The sequence below is a fragment of the Topomyia yanbarensis genome, chromosome 2, assembly GCF_030247195.1.
Source record: "Topomyia yanbarensis strain Yona2022 chromosome 2, ASM3024719v1, whole genome shotgun sequence".
NCBI lineage: Eukaryota > Metazoa > Arthropoda > Insecta > Diptera > Culicidae > Topomyia > Topomyia yanbarensis.
The window spans coordinates 3,634,419-3,649,435 of record NC_080671.1 but is presented as its reverse complement, the minus strand read 5'-3'; the positions used below and the strand labels follow the sequence as shown (position 1 = coordinate 3,649,435).

The following is a 15,017-nucleotide window of genomic DNA, read 5'->3' as shown; positions in this document are numbered from 1 at the left end:
GTATGAATTATTACTTTCCTTCGATGGGCTGGTTTTGTAATGGAAAATTCTTTCCGTTTCATGAAAATAAATAAAACTACATGAAAATTTTGGATGGGGTGATTGCGAAATAAATTTCAAACGATATCGCTTTAGTATACAATTTCGTTTTTATTGTTTCTTTGATGGATGATGTACCGTATTAAAGTGCTCGGTATCCATTGAGTATGCAAACTGTGGAACAATTAAAGCTTCCTTCAACCATTTTTTTCCCTTCATGACAATCACGCAAACACGGGCTCGACAAATGTGGCAAAGCCGAAATTACACGGCGATAAAAAACGACCTTCAAGTGCACCTCCGAAATTGACCACTCAATCAATCATTTCTCATCGCACGGCCTACTGCCGGCGTGGAAGGGCGTAAAAAATTGGGCGTCATAAAAAGGGAATTATCACAGATACTGAGGCAGCGCCAACTGTGCGAATCGAGCACGCACGCACAGGTCAGCCGAGCGGCTTCATTTTTTTCGCCAGATGAGAAATGATCGGATTATACAAAGTGACTGTCGACTGTTTACGCATATAATTTCGACCGGCAGATGACCCCTTGTCATATAAATGAAAGAATAAAGGGAGCAGTCAGGGATTTTTAACATTTGGATAAATTTCAGATGGAGGGATTTCCGTTTGCTGTGATCAAGATTGACCCCGGTCAGCGAGAAGACATGCCACATCAACATGTTCCTGTCAACGGGAGTCAGATTGATGAATATTCCGGGGTACTGCAACAAAATGTGACGAACTGACACCAGTGCACAGTAGTTACTCCACAGGGCATAATCCAAAAAATATCTTTTCTACTCAAGATTTTCATTAACATTAAAATATAAATCGCATAAAGTGGAAAAACATAGAAAATAAGGTTTTATAACTATTAAACTCCTAGTCCGGAATGTAAAAATTCTTTTATTAATTTCAACTTTTGTTGCACTCGACAACAAAATCATAGCAGGCGTCTTTGCGAGCACTATCACTTTCCATCTGTTTCAGTCACAAAACTGTCAACAAAAAATGCTGAGACTTTCGGATTTCCTACCAGAACAAAACGGGGGGAAATTTTCTCATTCATCCCTCAGAATTATACTTTCTTTTACCCTACTTAGAAATAGTTGGCTGTCATAGAGCCAGGCCTGTCTTGAACCGATAAGGAAATGCAATTATTCTAATCTCAAAATCTTCCAATATATAGATGTAAAAGTGCGCCTAGTTAAGGTAGAACGACCCCTAGCAATCTGCCGAATTATTAGAATTCGAATCCGTACGACTGCACCAATTCAACTTTGTTTATTCATTTTTGTGAATAAGAACACAATCCGGAAACGTCGAGTCTGAGCGATTCACGTCCCCTTGTCTAATATTCCTGTTTAATTAAATGTTCTTTCTGTGTGTTCTTCTGCATATTTAAGTTATTATTTCTTCCCGCTCTGTACACTGTACAAGTCAAGACCAGACATAATCATTCGGAACAGGAAAATGGATCCCTCGTTTGCTTTTCCACCGAAAGCGAGACATATGCGACAGGCATATTTAAATTATTCTGTCTCTACTATGTACTTGTATACTATACCATTACACGTATCGCCATGGTTACTCCCGCAGCAAATTCGTATTCTGGATCCGCTTTCGCTTCTGGTTGTCTCGGGCAACGCCGTACGGTTGCTGGGAAAGGTGCGCACACACCAAAGCTTGCTGAGACCCTACCTTATTAAATCATTCTAATGAACCATTCTATAAATCAGAAAATTCGCCAAAGCCGAAGTGGAGTCTCCCCACGGTTAGCAAAGCGTGAAATTATCTGCTCATTTTTGTAGCCAACACAGATACAGACAGGGCTTGCAACAGCTCGGGATGTGTGAATGCTCCCCGAAATGATGCCGGCACCGGCAGTCGTAATTGAGACATAACACCCCTTGCACATACATCATCTAAATAGGATCCTGTGTTGGCTTGGCAGCGAAGGAAGCGCGCAGGCACGGAAAACACGTTCGGATCTACGACCGCTTCGTTTTGGGTGATATTGTTTTGTTCTCCGCGGGTTTACGGGCTTTGAACGGGAGGGGTGGGTGGATGAAAAGGGGTGGATAGTTCGGGAAACGTCTGGCTAATCAACCCGCTTGACTAATAACGATGCACAAACGGTCATTTGCCAGATGTCGGGTTGTTGGGAGGGTAATTTTGAACGAAACTTGACTGGTAGTTATGGCTCGTAGCATGCTATGACAATTCGGTGAGCATACTCGGGTTAAGCTGTTAGGAAATAAAAATCACGCAGAAGAACCGGAGTATCTCAAATGGTCTGAGAAACATCCTCTCTATAGATGAATTGAGCGACCGAAAACGACAGTCGTAAGCATAGAACATGCCTCGTAAAATCCGCTTTAAATAAGTTAGAATGTGTAAATCAAATACTTATAAACACCAAGCGTAAAAGTATGACTGAGATGCTTATGCACTTAAAGAGCTCTCACCCGAAAAACTCGACAAGGATTGTCGTTATTTCGTTTAATTGATACGGCTCAATGCGGTAACTTAACAGAGCCTAGGACGTTTTATATATTTACAACATGTAAAAATAATAATTAATAAAAACTTCGGATTTCGTGTAAGCAACTTTCTTTTGCGCGTGGAGATCTTTTTTCGGGGCGGGGAATAATTCGTCTGTTAGCCTACTGCATCTTGGGGGTCGTTTACTATTCTCTTGTCGTTGACATCAACGTCATCTTCGTTTCTTGCCTATAGCACTCAGAGGTCACCATCGTACAGTGGTTTAAAACGTGATCGTTTTGAATAACTTTGAAATGGTTAGATAAAACGATGTACTACATACGAAAGAATTTATGACAATGTGATGCCCCTTCTTTTTAAGTAAAAAGTGGGTTGATTATTCCTTCTATAACGGAGAGGTTAAATTTATTTCTCGTATAATTGGAAATAGCGGGTTGGTGTATTCTGCAAAGTTGTAGTAAATTCTTCTACAACAAACTTTGTCTATCTTTGATATTCTTTGAGATATAAAGAAGATATGGTAGAATTTGATTTAACTTGAACTCTTTCTTCGGTGAATTTTCGTACATTCCACTGGATTCCGAAATACCTTACCGGTTACTCGTATTTGGTACTATCGCTAAATATTACCAGTTCATCTGAGTTGGGTTCATACATAACCTTTTGTCCGTAGATTTGTTTGCCCCAACTTGTTCTCAATAAGGAAATTACTCGCTTTAAAATGATGCATGGAGGCCTTATTAACAGTGAAAAATAATCCAACGTGTTTCTCGATAAGAGTGTTATGCCGAATTATTTTCGGTTGTTGTGCTTCGGAACATTGCATGAAATCATCAACGATTTTCATACCATACCGATGTGATACGAAATCACAAATACAATCTCGTTTATCGTCACTTCTGGGCAGTGGCGGCGCTAGGGTGGTGGGCGAAGGGGGCAGCCGCCCCGAGCGGCAAAATTTGGGGGCGGAATTTCCTGCTCAACAAATTTTATTTTCATATTTTAATAATTGTGATAAAAGTCAAACTCCAGTGAAAAGTTTTAATATTTTTTTTTATTTTGGCGTCTGTTGAAAATGAAGGAGGTAGGAGATAGCTACGACAGATGCGACACACAGTTCAAAACTATGTATTGCTCAATTTCAAAGGATGTGTCGCAAACACATCTCTGTTCGCCTTGCGCATCATTTTCGTTTAACTAAATACCGGCACTGGTTAAACTGAGATGAACTTCCGAACGCAGTAGTGGTGGAAGTATGCAGACTAACCTGTTGAGAAGAAACCAGCGATATCGTGTATGTGTTGCATATGGTGTCGTATTAGAAAAAAAAACTGATCACTCGCTCCAATTTCGCATTGACCCATCATATCAGTGTGTATTAACCTTCCACGTCCCACTGGCCGGCAGTAGTATTATGAGAAAAAGTTTTCACCCCATGCAAACAACTTAATCTCGGGATGCAGTAGGTGTTAGCTCTACCGATTTTTCAATGACCCATTTAAGAATAACAGAGACCTAGCGATTCATTTCGAACCCATTTTCCCGTCGGCAAAACCCGCTCATTTATAATACGTGTACTACAATGATACCAGTACTATAATCAAACTTTAGATTCCTTGCCACGAATGCGTGTTCAGAGCATTGACGCGTATTTAGTGTATGCTATAATTTTATCTAATACGTTGCTATATGCTATACGTTTCTATCGAGAAAGGCAATCAATGCAACAACAGAGGAAGAAAAAATACCAAAAGAAAAGAAAAGATGTGATACTTGGCTGGAGGGGTGCATGCAGCATCAGTAGTCAGTAACCCATCATATCAGTATGTCCGTGAATTCGTAACCGTCAATTATATACCATAGCTGATGTAGATCGAATGTATTTTAGTGACTTTGAAACTTATAAACAAGATATGAGTGGACACGTTTGAAATGCTCTTGATACTGCTCTATGAACTCCCTTGCTAGCGGAGATAAGCAGTTACAAATAATTTAAGGGAGTACCTTTTAGGCAGCTTTCAGGAATGTGATTGCGTGGAAGCGGCAGCAATTCAGCCTTAACTCTTTTTGTAAATGGGTCACACTACCCGATCAGAAGAGCATAACAAAACAATAACACTATTATAACTATGGTTGGTATTAATAAAAACTGGAGTTATGTTCAGATAAATGAATTGAAAGTGGATTGCGGACAGTTTTCTATACTATAAATATTATAACATAATTATGAGACCATCAATTTATGAATTGATCGTTTGTTACTAGGTCACTGTCATTAGATGATTATATCTAATACAGTTCTCTTACAGAGAAAGTATATACTTTTGGAAAAAAAAATTATATCTCATTAAGTTTTAACTTTGATAAAATCATATTAAATTTTGTTACAATTTTGGTATCATTAACCAGGTTTTTGTTTTATTTTTTGTTATTTTAACAACTAACCAGCCGGATTTATAACAGGGTCTGTTTTAAAATATTTTTGAAATAAATAACTCCAGGTGTTATAAATCAGTTATGCCCTTCTTATCGGGTACTCCCTCCATTCAGTCCTTCGGTAAAGTCTCCTCCTCCTAAATCCTTGAAATTGTCCAGTGGAGGGCGCTAGCGAATACTGTCTCTCCATTTTTTTGATCCACTCACATGGCAGTTGATCATTGCCATCCGATTTCCTTTCGGACCTCAAGTATATCCTCCGTAGCAGCCAAAGGAGAACACGGCTGCTGCGTTGTATTCTCGAATGGTCGGAGAAATAAGAAACTCACCTTTCCGCTCAGTAGCAACCGCGACAAATTAAAACTTTTTTTTTCTCATTTATTAGAGCTTTAACCTCGAGGGTCTTTCGCCTTTTTGAAAATAATATGCGTTCCAAAAATACAATTAAATTAGCAATTCAAAATAGATAAAAAATAATCGAATATTATTTCTGTCGCCTATCCTGGGTACACTGCTTTCAGCTTCTCGTGTTAATTTCCTTTCTTGATAATGAGCAATAGTCAGGTTTATCCTCCCCCGCTTGCTGATCATTCCGTCTGCCTTCTCCCTCGCTTGTATTTGTGTCCATGTCGTCGGCGCTAGATCTTTAATTTTCGTCATTACATGTTTAGTGCGTTTTGAGTTCTCGAGTGAGTGGTATAATCGTCTTGTTTCTTGCTTATTTCTTCCCTAGCTAGGTTGACTGTTGGCATAAGGATACCGTGGAATATTGTTTGTTCGGCATTCATTCTTTGGCCGGCTGTTTTAGGTGTATCAGCAAATGTCGAAGGATATTTGGTGGTGATGGTTGTAGTAGCCGTTTGGTTACAGAACTGGCACGTGGCCGTCTGCCCAGGGTACGTGCATAGGGTTCTGTGTATGCACCTTGAGATGATCTGCCCTTTAAAGTCAAGTAAGACGGTATAGGTTGGTTCAGCCGGTTGGTTCAGAATGCTAGGGAAAAAGTTTCTCCAGGTGTCGTTGTAGACGGATTCCACTTCTCCATATTTCGACATGAATCTTCGTGGCAGTACGAGGTGTCAAATCATGCAGACGAATTTCCATTAGGTCAAGGTCCATATGCACGAAGATCTTGGTTTTGACGTTTTCATATTCGACGTCGTGATGTATGTTCATCTTTGCTACGAAGCTTCCTGCCTCGGCTAAGGAGTTAAACGTTATTAGTACTACTTGTCTCGTATAATGCAGCTGTATGTGGTAAACGTCTGTAAGAACAAGTTCCATTGTCACCTGGATCAACTTTCCACCTCGCGCACTGTAGGTCTAAGACAGGTCTGCGAAAAGTCAATCGCAATTTTTTTCTGCCATAATCTATATGTTTGTATAGAGTATAATATTTTTTGTTTGTATACTATATCAGCTAAAGAAGCGTTGCGTTGATGAGAGTTATGTATTGTAACGATTAAAAAAACTTAATAAAAATTTCATATTTCTTGAAAAGTTTTTCAAGAAGCAACTCCACAACTTTGCTGATATGCCGTTCATGTTTATCATTAATTTTCGTTCTTTCGCTGAAATCGGATCTTATCGAGCGCTATTTTCGCAATCACACAATTTCCTTGTTGAATTAAAGAAGTATATCAATAAAGAAGAAAAATATCTACAAAATATTGAATAACTACAAATATTGTAAATACAAGAATGAATAACCTATATTCAATTTATTACAAAAACTAGATTCCTTATTATTATTATTATTATTATTATTATTATTATTATTATTATGCAGATAATTCGGCCCAATTACTCTTTCGGCTAAAAGATACCCCAGTTTGGCTTTAGCTTTCAAGCAGAGAACATCTAATTTTTGAAGCTCCGCAGTTAAAGTCGATTTTCAAACAAACCTTCTATTTGTTAACAGTTTCTATTGTGTTGGAGTTCGAAGTGAGAGAGAGGCATGGAAGGGGATTCCGGCGGCGGAAAACCGCCTTGGGCCTTTGGTTCTCGATTTGATGAACTGACCGATTTTGACACCGGAGACGACTGGAAGTTGAAAACGCAGATAAAACGGGAAAAACGTGGAGCTACTCGAGACACGCTGCAAGAAAAATTCTTTTCTAAGGAAAGCAGATTGGAAGGAAACAATGGACCACGCTATTTAGTGCTGTCTAGAACAGATGGTGAACACACAATGGAAAAGGTATCGCCATTTTTTATCAAAAAGGCTATTGATAGTATTACACCACGTGTCACAATCAGTCGGATGAAAGATGGGAAGCTACTTCTGAAATCAGTGGACACTCAGCAAGCCGAAAAACTAATGAAACAAACAAACCTTGGAGGACAGATCGGGATTCGAATTCAAGAACACTCTTCTCTGAACACTACAAAGGGTGTTGTTACGATTTGAAGTTTCTATCGGATAATGAAATTCTTGAGGGACTGAAGGCTGAACACGTGACGGAGATCAGGCGGATCAATCGCCGTAACCAGAATAAGGAACTGGAGCCCACCTCTACCGTTGTCTTAACATTTAATCTGGGATATCTACCAACATCGATAAATGTAGGATTCCATCCATGCCGTGTTCGCCCGTCTCCTTTGAGGTGTATGAATTGCCTCAAATCCGGACATACTAAAGACCAGTGTAGAGGAAATCGCGTGTGTGCGGGATGCGCAAATCTATACCATGATAATACTCGATGCGTACAAACCATCTGTGTGAATCGTAGAGGTAGCCACGATGCGTTTTCGAAAACCTGTCCAGTATACGAAGATGAATACGAAATCCAGAAAATTCGAGTCACCGACAAAATTTCCTTGCGTGAAGCTTAACGAAAACGACGATCACAAGCTCCGAATCCAAATACGCCACAGCTTACCCGAAGCTTTGCTACTGTCACGGCGACGGGAAAGGTTCAGGAAAATTCTATTGAAACTAACCGAGAAATAAGAAGCACGATGAGCAGCTGAAACCGAGATCCCATTACGCAGAATGACCAACCCAAATCTGACCAACAATCCCTACACGAAATCGCTGCCAGCCTAAGCTTGCCGAGAGAGCCTGGAATTGAAATACGACCACCACAGTCTACACAAACACCAACGATATCTAGCATTAACCATGATGATCATCCCAACCATTGCTTCGCCGTCGAGAGAGTATCGACGGACAGAGCCCGATCGAGATCACGATCTCCATTGTTTACAACCTCACAGTCTACCAATATCGATGGAAAGGTTCAAGGTAACTCACTAACACCTATACAAAAAAATAATTATTTGAGTGAACAAAACAACAGAGAAAACCCAAAGCAAGATCAACTTCTAACACAATCGCCAAATGAGCATAGTTTTACGGTATTATCCCAAGCTTTAAAGACATCGATATTTCTCAAGGAAACTGATCTAGAAACCTGATAAACGTGTCAGTATCAAAGCTTCTTGGTAAAACATTCTTTTTTTTTAAAAAAATGCTTAATACAATAATTCAATGGAATGCGAATGGTTTTTATAATAACTTTAATGAATTAAAACTTTTGATATGTAATTACAAACCTTACGTCATAGCTATCCAAGAAACTCACTTTGATCATTCGAGACAACCTACACTAAAAGATTACAAATTATATTATAAACTCGATCAGTTTCACCTAAGAGCCTCAGGGGGTGTTGCAATCGCCGTTCTTGATTCCTATTATTCCAGAGAAATTGAATTGAATACAGAACTACAAGCTGTTGCTGTGGAAGTATGTGTTCCGATTGAAATGACCGTGTGTAGCCTTTATTTACCACCAAGTAAGACCGTAACCGATACAGAGATGAAAGATCTATTGGATCAGCTACCTACTCCGTATATAGTAACAACTGATTGCAATGCACATAACACTCTGTGGGGTTGCCTAAGTGACAGTAGTAGAGGTAAACTCATAGAAAAAGTAATCGAAGAACAAAATCTCAATATTTTCAATGATGGAACGCCAACCCACTACTCGGTTGCCAACAATTCCTATTCTGCGATTGACCTAACTTTTGGTTCCCCAAGTCTTTCTAACCATTTTTCTTGGCATGTCCATGAGGATCTCTGTTCGAGCGACCATTTTCCGATAGTTATTACTGCACTGCAACGATCTCTCAATACAACCAGACGTCCCCGATGGATTACCAATTCGGCAGATTGGCCAAACTTTCGACACTCGGTTTCACTACAAATCGACGAAAGGGAAAACTCCAACTATGATACCTTAAAGAGAGTAGAGCAGTTTTCTGCTTGCCTTACGAATGCTGCAGCGAATACTATCCCAAAATCATCACCGATTGTAAAAAATATCAAACCGCCATGGTGGTCTCAAGATGTTGCTAACTGTATTAGCGAGAGAAAACGTGCTCTGCGTAACTACAACAAACACATGACTCCCGAAAATGAAACTGCATTTAAAATCGCCAAAGCAAAAGCACGCAGAACTATTCGCAAAGTACAAAAAGACTCGTGGACAAAATTTGTTCCTACTATCACTTTTTCCACACCCAATCGGGAAGTGTGGAATAAAATACATAGGATCAGCGGAAAAATAAAACCCCAAACAATAACAGCGTTAAAGGTTGACAACGAATTGATACAATCAAACGAGGGTATCGCAGAAGCTTTTGGGAAAGCCTTTTCATTTGTTTGTAGCTCGGAAAACTACTCCCCGGAATTTTTAGAGCATAAAACGAGAGAGGAAAGTGAAATCTCTGTTTTGTACGAGATAGGAGGCGCAGACGAACTAAACGTGATGTTCACAATGAGTGAACTTCAATTCGCTATTGCCAGTTGCAATGGTGGATCTACAGGACCAGACGATATTCATTATGACATGATCAAAAATCTACCTTTGGATGGTATGTATTATCTGTTAAGACTGTATAATGAGCTTTGGGAGAAACGATTGTTCCCGAAAAAATGGAAAGAATCAATAATTGTTGCAATTCAGAAACCCAACAAAAGCCCCTTGAACCCTCTCAACTATCGCCCAATCTCCCTTACATGCTGTCTTTGCAAAGTAATGGAGAAAATGGTAAACCGTCGACTTGTTTGGTATCTTGAATCAAATGAATTGTTCGATCCAGATCAGTCAGGTTTTCGACGATTTCGAAACACCATGGACAATCTTACCACCTTGGAATCAGCCATACAAGAAGCATTCGCTAATAAAGAACATCTGGTCTGCATTTTTTTCGACATTGAAAAAGCATATGACATGACCTGGAAACATCATATCATTAAGACTTTATCTGACTATGGAGTGCGTGGAAATATGCTTCGATTCATTGAAAATTTTCTCAGCGACCGTATATCTCGGGTGAGCATCGGCAATACCTTCTCATCAATATATCGTCAAGAGAATGGTATACCTCAAGGTGCAGTTTTGAGCGTGACGCTTTTCCTTATTGCCGTTAACTCAATAAGACAGTATTTTCCACCAGCTATACGCAAATTGATTTTTGCAGACGATTTAGTAGCTTTTCTTAGAGGCAAATCTTTAAGAGAAATCCAAAAAAGTTTACAAACTGGAGTAATTTGACGGGTTTTCGATTATCCCCACTTAAAACTAAAGTAATACATTTTTGTCGCCTAACTTCCTGTTCAACTGATCCTGAATTATTTCTAAATGGTCAAAAAATACATGTTGTGGAGACATGTAAGTTTTTGGGATTACTTTTCGATAGACGCCTTACGTGGAATACTCATATAAAACAATTAAAAGCAAGAACTAATGGAAGCATGAAAATCATACGAACTCTATCAAACACTAGTTGGGGTTCAGACCGTCGAACTTTACTAACACTACACAAATCATTGATACTATCCAGATTGGAATACGGGGCAACAGTATATTCTTCTGCACGCAAAAATCTTTTGAAACAGCTTGACTCCGTCCATCATCTTGGCATCCGCTTAGCCACAGGTGCGTTTAGGACCAGCCCAGTAATCAGCCTACTTTCAGACTCAGGAATGATTCCTTTATCGCTTAGGAGAGATCAACTGATCATGACATACGGAATTAGAATACAGTCACTGCCAACTCACCCTCTCTACGGAATGCTTAACCACCCCGAACTTGCCCAGCGCTTCATGAACAGACCACGACTAGCACGACCATTCTACATACGAGTTTTCGAAACATTTGCAAAATACCAACTCAACTATGGAAATGTCATGACTAGGGGTTTTCATGAAATCCCTCCTTGGAAAGGAAATGCGTTTTCAATAGATTTTTCTATTACAAAATGGACTAAAGCTAATACTGCCGTTAGCCATTTCAAGAACGAATTTCGTAGGCTATGCCTTAAATACCACGATTATTACTTTCTTTATACTGATGGATCAAAAACTGATAATATGTCCGGCTGTGCCGTTTATAGCTCAGAATACCAGTACCAGGGAAAGCTAGAAAATGGGTCATCTGCATTTACAGCAGAACTGAAAGCGATTCACCATGCAGTGAAATATATTATGGAACATGATGTTTTAATATACAAATTTTTAATAGCTTCTGATTCCCTCAGTTCTTTAAAGTCAATAGCCAATTTGTACAGCGATAACCCTCTTGTTCAAAATATTCAGGATACTTTAAGGAAAGTTGAGAGCAATAATAAAATAGTTCAGTTTCTCTGGATTCCTGGCCATATGCAAATTCCAGGGAATGAGATGGCGGATGAATTGGCGAAAAATGCAGTTAATGAAGAAATACCTAGACTTGGACTGAATACTTCTGACTGTACATCATTAGCAAAGTTAGCAGTGTTTCGATCATGGAAAAATAACTGGCAGGATACGACAGGAAACAAGCTACGAACCATCAAACCAGATACGGCTGAATGGGCCACATCACATAGGCAATCTAGAAAGGAATCAGTTGTACTTACGCGTTTAAGAATTGGGCATTCGAGTCTTACACACGGTTACATATTCAATCGGTCCCTTCCTCCTCAATGTGATGAATGCAATACAACTCTTACTGTATCACACATTCTAAATGAGTGTAGCAAGTATTCTAACCAAAGAAAACAATTCGATATTGACCAATCTAATTTAGGTAACAATGCTCAGAAAAACCAAAATTTGATACAATTCTTAAAGAATACCAATTTATATGTACAAATTTAGTTTATAGATACTTATTAGTCATATAATTGTAATATACTTATATTCATTATTTGATAGATACTAACGTTAGGTAGGAACTGTAGTCTTAAATTAGTAGATTAGGTACTAATAGTCATATTGTGCTGTGTACCTTAAATTTCTAAATAAATAAATAAAAGATACCCGTCCATCATATTTGATACATATGGAAAAGTGGGAAATATTCGATCTCTTTTGATACATTCGCAATAAAAGGGGCGGCAAATTTAACTTTCTGCCTCGAGCGGCAAAAAACCTCGCGCCGCCACTGCTTCTGGGTACTTAGTACACTAATTTATTAGGATTTGATAAAATAAAGCATGCGCGAAAAGATTTCACGGCTGTACTCAAGCAACGCCTTCTTTGATTTCATGCTTCGCTTAACAAAACACACCGTCTGAATTGACCGTTCAGACACTATTTATTTACAATTGAATAGTATTAAGGTTCATCTTTGTCCTGCCAAAACTCGATCGAAAGGGAAAACGATTAGTTGAACATCAATTTCGCATGATACTAACCACTAGCAATAATAGATATAGGGGAAGATGGGGTAAAACGCACCCCCGGGGCAAAATGCACCCCTTGCTTATATATCGAAAACAGCTGAAAATTTCTTGAAAACGGTAACACCAGTCGGAAGTCCGCCATAGTAAACATACACTGTCAAAGTTTGATAACCGTACATCAATAGCAGCTCGAGAAATAAATAAAAAACAATAACGTGCTCTTCTCATGTAATTATTGTGGCTCGTGCAACAAGGATTTTCCGCTCTTATAAATACTGTTTTACTATTATATTGGAGCATTATAGTTTAATTTATATCGTTGTCCATTATTCTGTCGCACTACATATGAAAAATCTACAAAATGATTCACTTTTTGCTAAATTTATATCTCTGCTCTATCGGAGGCCAAATGCCCTCTTCTCTGATTTTGCTGATTTTTAATCGAAAGCAGAAAAATCGTTCTGAAAAGCTCAAGCTAAAATTTCAAAGCTTCATTTTATGCATATTAGGGCATTGCAAAAAACATTGTTTTATTTCAATTCCCTTCTTTTATATTGAGACAAATGTCGAAGTAAGCTCAGATGCCAAATTTCACGCCATTTGGACATAGACCCCCGCCCACTTCGCTTGAAGGTTTTGAAATTGGTAGCATGGGAAAATATGTGAGAAAAATATATTAAATGCTTTAACTATTGACGTAGCACTCAAAACATTACAATTCATGCTTCTTTTCATGAGAAATAATCTCAGTATTTGAATAAAAATATTTTCGTTTCTCAAAACATATGGGAAAGTGGGGTACTGTTAGGAAGTTTTTCTAGTATGAAAAAATCTCAGAAATCGAACGGAACCTTCGCGATCTTTGTCCGAATACGAAAAGTTGGGTTCATAGGGCCTTTTGTCATTCATACTAAATTTTATCATTTTCTCGTACATTTCTATTATTCTTCAATCAATTTTAATAAAATGTACCTTGTTGAACGTGGAAAATTCTTAGGAACAACATAAAAATAGATTCGTTACCATTAAAATTCAGAACTACCTATTGGCAACATGATAATCGTTAGTATGAAATCTACGAATAGCACAGTGCTTTGCAACGCAACGCAAAACCAGTGATTTTTTTGTAATACCCTAATGCATATTCACGAAACGATAATAAACGTAAAAGTAGGCTATGATCACCTACTGAGAAAATAGTCTCAAAACGCCCACAGATCAGCCATAAAGCTTTTTTAAGTAATGAAGCAGCTGAAAAAGGGCTATAATTTTTTCAGAAGTCTGAAATCTGAAATCAAGAAATGAAAAGATGTCTAGCAAAACAGAATGGAATTGAAAAATTGGTTAAATCATATATGTGATCAACGCAATTCCCGAAACGGCTATATTTTTTTGTGTTCCACAAACACATCCACTGTAAATCAACCAAAAATCCTTTCCCTTCAGTAACTACGTGGTCCAGTTTGGCCATCATCAGCAATGGCAAAAATCGATTCCCGCTGCATACGCTGTCGTAAAAAACGAATATAAACATAACAATAATATTTGATATTATAATACGAAATGGTAAACCGCAGTTTTCTATCCCCTTCGTATTTTCCCTACTCTGTCTTTTGCGTCGAAAAATGTATCGCATTTTTTAGGTTTTCCCCTTCGGGACTATCGAAGCAATTGTAGCCGTTGCCTGCTACGTTTTTTTTTTCGATCACTTTTGAGAGGGTGCGTTTACATCGCCTACTGTGTGACCACCAGCAAGTGGAAGGATGCTGCAGTCCCATCAGGACTCCCCACGGTCCCGGAAGAGAGAAAGATGGTGCGGCTGATAGAACTGCGGTCATGCTGCTTGAATAATAACTGTTTCGAGATTATTTGATTGCACTGGTGCTGGTGGCCCTGACTGACTGTATATGTTTTTTTGGACCGATAGTTATTATGGTTATCATTATTACGATGGGTCGCTCCAGTCAGCATCCCCCTCGCTGATGATAGCAGCGACGACGACGATGATGATGACGCGCGTTATGAATACGCGCCGCTTCGGTTCAGTTCGGTTTGGTTGGCCCTTTTCGGAAAAAAAAACTGTCCCTGATGGGGTAATCAATTTCTTTAAATGCGCGGCATTACTAGCACGTGACTTGGCGCGGCCTGATCGGGGTTGGCTGTGCATTTCTATTTTTTCGGTTGGTAATGATGGCACATTAGCGATAATTGGATACGCTTCGGATTTGATAGGATTTATAGGGAAAATTATGCTGGACGGTGTTTCTTTTTTCTAACTCGTTGGAAATTTTCGCTGGTTACAATGAATTACTTGAGATATGTGGTTTGTGTGTTCATTTTTAATTCTTTTACAAAAAA

The 15,017-nt window shown here is 38.8% G+C and overlaps 1 long non-coding RNA gene across 2 annotated transcripts in view; it reads left to right on the top strand.

Annotated features, from left to right (window-relative positions):
- The window catches only part of LOC131681650 (uncharacterized), an 84,964-nt gene that overhangs the window by 44,600 nt on the left and 25,347 nt on the right, over positions 1 to 15,017 (top strand). The window lies entirely within an intron of this gene.